Raw genomic sequence first — 6,070 nt, 5'->3', positions numbered from 1 at the left:
TATCATGAATATGATGTTGTGTTTATCATGTATTAACTGTTTCTGGTTTGCTTCTCCTTGCTAGAGTTCCAATATATTTTGGAGTGTGAGGATCCATTTGACTAAGTTGGTTCGTCTTCTTCATGGACCCGTTGTTCTTCCAAGCGGGATCTCAGGCAAGATGACCATTTCCCTGGATACCACTACTATCATTCCCATGCTAATTCTCTCTTTTCTGTCATTATGACTCGCTACCCATCACTTGTTTGTCAAGCCTCCCAAAATGCCAGGATAAGCCTCTAACCCCTTAAAATCCTAGCAAACCATTGTTTTGCTAAGTTACCGCTTGCTCAACCCTTCTTATAGAGTTTTTAGTTGCAGGTGCAAGTTGTTTCCATGTGGTAACATAGATATTTTGGGATATCAAATATTATTGCTATTTAATTTAATGCACATACACACTTGGTAAAAGGTGGAACACTACTAGGAAAAGGGCTATAGATGATATAGACACTAATGGCGCACCAGATAAGTAGTGCACCACTACAATATAGCAGCGGCGTACCATGTGCAGGTGTGCCATTAGTGTGATGGACACTAATGGCGCACCACACACTCGGTGTGCCACTACTATAATTTTTTTTTTGCAAAGATACTAATGGCGCACCGGGGTAGAGTGCGCCATTACTAGTTTAACTAGTAATGGTGCACCACTCACCCAGTGCGCCACTACTATAATTGTTTTTTGCAAAACTACTAGTGGCGCACCACCAGCTCGTGCACCATTAGTAACCAGTGTTACTGATGGCGCACCAGCCAGTGGTGCGCGATTAGCAAGCCACCACTGCGAGCACATCACCGCACCGCTCCACCCCCGACCCGCCCTCCCGTTCCCCTCTCCCATGGACGACCTCTCGCCGCGCGTGGAGATGGCCGAATCCGACGCGGCGGTCGGGAAGATGGCCAACGGCGAGGCCTCCGACGACAACGGCCGCGCCGTCGAGGTTGCCGATGGCGTGGACACTTTCCCCGCGGTGCTCCGTAGCTTCATGGACGGCGTCTGGCTGCCGCCCGGCAACGGAGGAGATCCGCTGCTGCAGCGCCTCTGTGCTGCCTCCTGCGAGGCGGCCCCGCGGCTCTGGGACGCCTCGAGGAACTCGGCGAGATGAGCTCCGGGATGGGGAAGGTGGTGTGCGTCATCGGTGCCTCGGGCTACATCGCCTCCTGGCTCGTCAAGCTCCTCCTCCACCGGGGCTACACCGTCCGCGCCATCGTCCGGGACACCGGTCAACACGTACGACCCCACCCCCCTTTCCCCCTTCCATTCCCTTCGCTCTCCCCCGTGTGTATTCCGCCTGCTCTAGTTGTTAAAGATCCAGTTGATTTGGTTAGCGGGGCAGGGATTCGTCGATTCAGTGGGATGGTTGGGGCCTAGGTTTCAATTTCAGGCTGTGAAATTGCAACTAATTTTTCGAGAAAGGATGCATTTTATTAGCTCCCTTGTGTATATACCAATACCAGTTAGCATGCTGTGAGTGTTGGGGAGTCAACGCCATCTCCCTCCATACTGCAACTATTATATGCATAATATACAATAAATCTATGTCCACAAGAGTCAAGGGGCAGCCTTTCTGACTTGTGAATTTAAAACTACACAACTGACTTCCCTTAATACTGTTGCTAGGTTGGGGCCTAGGCCCTGGATGGAGCCAAGGAGAGGTTGCACTTGTTCAAAGCAAGCTTGTTGGAAGAAGGCACTTTCGATGCTGCCATCGCCGGCTGCGACTGTGTCTTCCACACGGCTTCTCCCTTTTATCACAACGTCAAGGACCCTAAGGTCAGTATATATATATATATATATATATATCATGACCACATAATGTTCATCAACAAGGAGATACTTGACCCAGCAGTCAATGGAACGCTCAATGTTCTCCGTTCCTGCAAGAAGGCCTCAATTAAGGGAGTGATCGTAACCTCATCCATGGCTGATGTTGCCTACAATGGGAAGCCAAGAACTCCTCATGTGGTAGTTGATGAGACATGGTTTTCAAGTGCAGAGGTCTGTGAAAAGAATCAGGTAAGACGCCTTTGTGTGCTCATAGAGATCTTGTTGTTTTCTCACATATGGAGCGGCAAGTCACATTAACAAATATATCTGGCTTTGATTTCTCTTTATGTCTATCACTCCACCCGCACTCAAATGCCCTTGTTCTGTGTACATGAAAACTTACATAACAATTCGGCAAATGCGTTGTGCATAGTAATGCACCTCTACTGAAATAAAAATTTCTTAGGATAAGAGGGTGATACCATTGTTATTGAAGGCCTTTGTTTTGTGTTTTCACACAAGGATGTAGGTTGAGTCCAATGATACACAATCCAATAATCCATGATGAAAAGTTTCAGAACAGGAAAGTAACTGTCAAGTGATCTTATTCCATCTTTATTTGTGTCTTATTTTAACTGCTGATCATTGTATTTGTGCCATTCTGTTAATGTAACTGAAAAGTAACTATCAAGTGATCTGTTTTAGAATAGGAAAGTTCTCTGCTCAGTTAATTAAAGGGACATGCATATAGTGCCATTCTGTTAATGTAAATCAAAGGAGTTTGTTGATTGGGTAGATAAGGTTTGTGTGCATTTCCCCTATTTCTGTTCTTACCTTGACTTTGATAGTTCATAAGAAAGTTCTCTGCTTAGCAAATCTAAGGGACACACACATAAATATCATTCTGTTGATGCACATAAATATCTGTTTTCTACAATGCACTACATGGTCAACCATCCATCTATATTTTCAGCATATATGTGTTCTGCATAATGACGGTAGTATGATTTTGTTTCTCAGGTACATAAGCAACCTTTTCATATAGTCTGCACCGACTATCGACCTACACCTCTCTAGCACTATGTATTTCCTGCTGGAGGCGATGGCTTATGCCTGGTCGTTGATGGAAATGGCAAGTTCAGAGAGGACAGTGTTTAGAAATCTCTGAATGTCCTTGCACCTGCTAGTGGTAATGACAAGAAGAGGGAAAACGGTAAGCGGCAAAAAGGCGTTGTCTCGGCAGGCAAAACTAATGAAGAAAGCGACATATTCAAGATGGTGAAAATGATAATTCAACGTCAATATGACCCTGTGATACTTTTCAGCTTCAGCAAAAGAGAGTGTGAATTTCTTGCCATGCAGGTAAGTTCCTTTTCTAGATTGATGGTCGCTTTGCAGGATAGTAATATTCTTTGGCTCAAGGAAGTAAATGTCTTGGTTGATTTTGACTGTCCTGCTTGTGTTGTAGATGGCCAAGATGGACTTGAATGGGGATGATGAGAAAGTGAACATTGAAACCATTTTTTGGAGTGCCATGGATTTGCTTTCAGACGATGAAAAAAAGCTTCCCCAGCTTTCAAATATGCTTCCCTTATTGAAACGCGGCATTGGAGTGCATAATTCTGGTCTGTTGCCCATTTTAAAGGAAGTGATTGAGATACTTTTCCAAGAGGGCCTCATCAAGGTTAGTAAATGTTACTGATCTCATGGCTTCTTGGACTGACTGTTTCCTAGCCTCCAAACTAGCATATTGTTGGAAGTGTAGTAGTATACCCTAGTGGCTTATTACTTTGTCGTTGGAAGAAAAACATTATTATTAGCTTCTCTCTTGAGCTGAAACTATGCGCCTTAAAAGCTGAGGTTATGGTTCTTGGTTTGAGTGTTTCGCACCAAAGTAAGAGATGGTGGATTCAGGTCATTAGGATAGTTGCTGCTGTATTGCAGTTTCATAGTCAAGATGGAGTATTTCTCTTGAATTCGAAATGGAAAAATGTGTATGTTAGTTTTTCTGTTACCATATTCTTATATGACCAATAGCACTGTAATGGATTGAAAGAAAGTGAGAGGTCTAAATTCTGCCAAGTATTTACTGATATTATTCTGTGTCATGACTTCTGAACTGATGGCTTTTGAGTATTTATTTTATTTGAATCGGAAGTGAAAATTGTGTTTGTGACAATAATTTCTTGCTGACACTGAAATCGGGTGTTGTAGTGTCTGTTTGCCATAGGGAATTCAATATTGGATTAAACATGCCTGCAAAGACTGTTGTGTTTACCAATGTACGTAAGTTTTACGGAGATCGATTCAGATGGTTGTCAAGTGGAGAGTACATTCAGATGAGTGGTCGTGCTGGTCGTCGAGGTATTGATCAGCGTGGTGTCTGCATATTGATGGTAGATGAGAAAATGGAACCCTCAACTGCCAAAATGATGCTGAAAGGAGGTGCTGATAGTTTGAACAGGTCTGTATCATGTATTCTTTACTCCTACTTCTATCTAGAACAATAATACATACATCACAGCTGAATATTATGAATGGAAAGACCATCTGGACAGAGAACTTTGACTGGGGCTGGATGTTTCACTTTGTATACAGTATTGTTGTTCGCCATATCTATTCTGATAACTTAGTGTCATCCATTCACGCTATACCAGTTCATTGCATCATGCTGCCGCTTGCGTGTGCTACTGTTCTGTTGTGCCATGCATCGATGGGTGGTTGTGCTGAACTGTTGATGATGTTGGTTGCTGTTCTCAAACATTGTCAGTTTTCCAACCAATTGATAGCCAATATCTTTGTTGTTCTGCACTGTGGTCAGTAGTTGATTGAAAGGTGCTTGATACGTGTAGGTGAAACTTTGGTTTCTGTTTCATTTTTTATACAAGTTTTCGGTGAAATATTTGTCCCCTCTTAGTTGAAATTGAAAGTATTTATTTGCACTACTCTGAAGTTCTATCGGAACCACCCAGTTTAAACTTTAAAGACTGAAAAAATCAATCGCAAGTTCCAGTAGATAGCATGCTTTGAAATTTTGAGACATGCAATTGAATGCTGGGGATGGAACACAGTCAATGTGGAGGGTAAATTTGCATCTATTGTGCCTTCTTAAGGCATGGGGTTATTTTTGAGTTCCATTCATTGTTTCAAAAATCATTCCTCCCCCTTGTAAATTCTAATCCCATGGTTGGTCCCTGTTTTTCCTAATGAAGCTCCGGGGTTGGCTGATTGCTGGGGTGAGAAGTTTGAGGAATTGTACAAGAAATATGAGAAAGCAGTAAGTTCAAAACTCTACACATATACAGCCAGTTAGAAAGGAACACACTTCAGTAATCCACTTTCTGGTTTCAGGGCAAAGCGAAAAAGGTCATTCCAGCACAGACCCTCTAGTTTGACATTCTGAAGGCACAGATAGAAACTGGCACACCTTATATGCTCTATCTTATTGTTACGGGTTCAAGGCTACTTAAGGCATGGGGTCATTAACCAGCACACAGGGCAGCATGACGGCAGCTCTCTTAAAAATACATTAGTTAGGATTGCATCCCAAAGATATATAATTGATCAACTGTCTCAAAATGTAAGATGTTTTTTGACATCGAGATTAATTAAGCAAGAAAACATGAGGGATACCATCCACTTTTCATACTCACGTCCAGAGCACGGGCCCATCTTTCATACTGTATCCTGCTTCTCCGTTGTGTGTCATGCCCTAAGTTTATACATCGAACAATATCGCAGTATAATCTTCTTATATGAATACTGATTGTAATCTATAATTCTACATACTTCATATGAATCACATATCCAATTGGATAGTTTGATTTATTTGGTGTTGCAGCCATAATAGTTGATACTGGAGCTTAAATGCTTAGCTTGCAGAGTGAAAGAGCTATTGTACCATCAGTTTCATTTTCTCAACAATTTTGTTGATGATGTCTGGTTGCCTAGTTGTTGGTTTGCATGCCTTCTGTTTCAAGTCCTCTCTGTCCCTTCTCGTCGTATGTAAATAAATTAGAGAGTGACCATTCTCTTTTTTTGTCTCTTAGAATTGTTGCTTCAGTTGTTGCATGAAATATTGTTTACTTCTTATCCAATTACATTGTGTTGTCCAGAGACAACTCGAACAACTCATGAGGACCCAGGAAGCTTTCACAAGACTAAGTCGTCGATCAATGAGCAACTGCCCTTGGATTTTTGGACTACTGACTTGAGGGACGCTGCATTGGCTTTGGCAACAATCAGTGGAGAGGACATATC

General features: G+C 42.5%; 1 long non-coding RNA gene across 1 annotated transcript; it reads left to right on the top strand.

Annotated features, from left to right (window-relative positions):
* The first annotated feature begins 2,988 nt into the window (after positions 1-2,988).
* LOC123429955 lies at positions 2,989-3,314 on the top strand. Its single transcript, XR_006622793.1, has 2 exons — positions 2,989-3,172; positions 3,279-3,314. It is a non-coding gene; the product is annotated as an uncharacterized LOC123429955 (long non-coding RNA).
* Positions 3,315-6,070: the final 2,756 nt, after the last annotated feature.

Source organism: Hordeum vulgare, chromosome 2H (genome assembly GCF_904849725.1).
Source record: "Hordeum vulgare subsp. vulgare chromosome 2H, MorexV3_pseudomolecules_assembly, whole genome shotgun sequence".
NCBI lineage: Eukaryota > Viridiplantae > Streptophyta > Magnoliopsida > Poales > Poaceae > Hordeum > Hordeum vulgare.
This window is presented reverse-complemented; position numbering and strand designations above follow the sequence as displayed.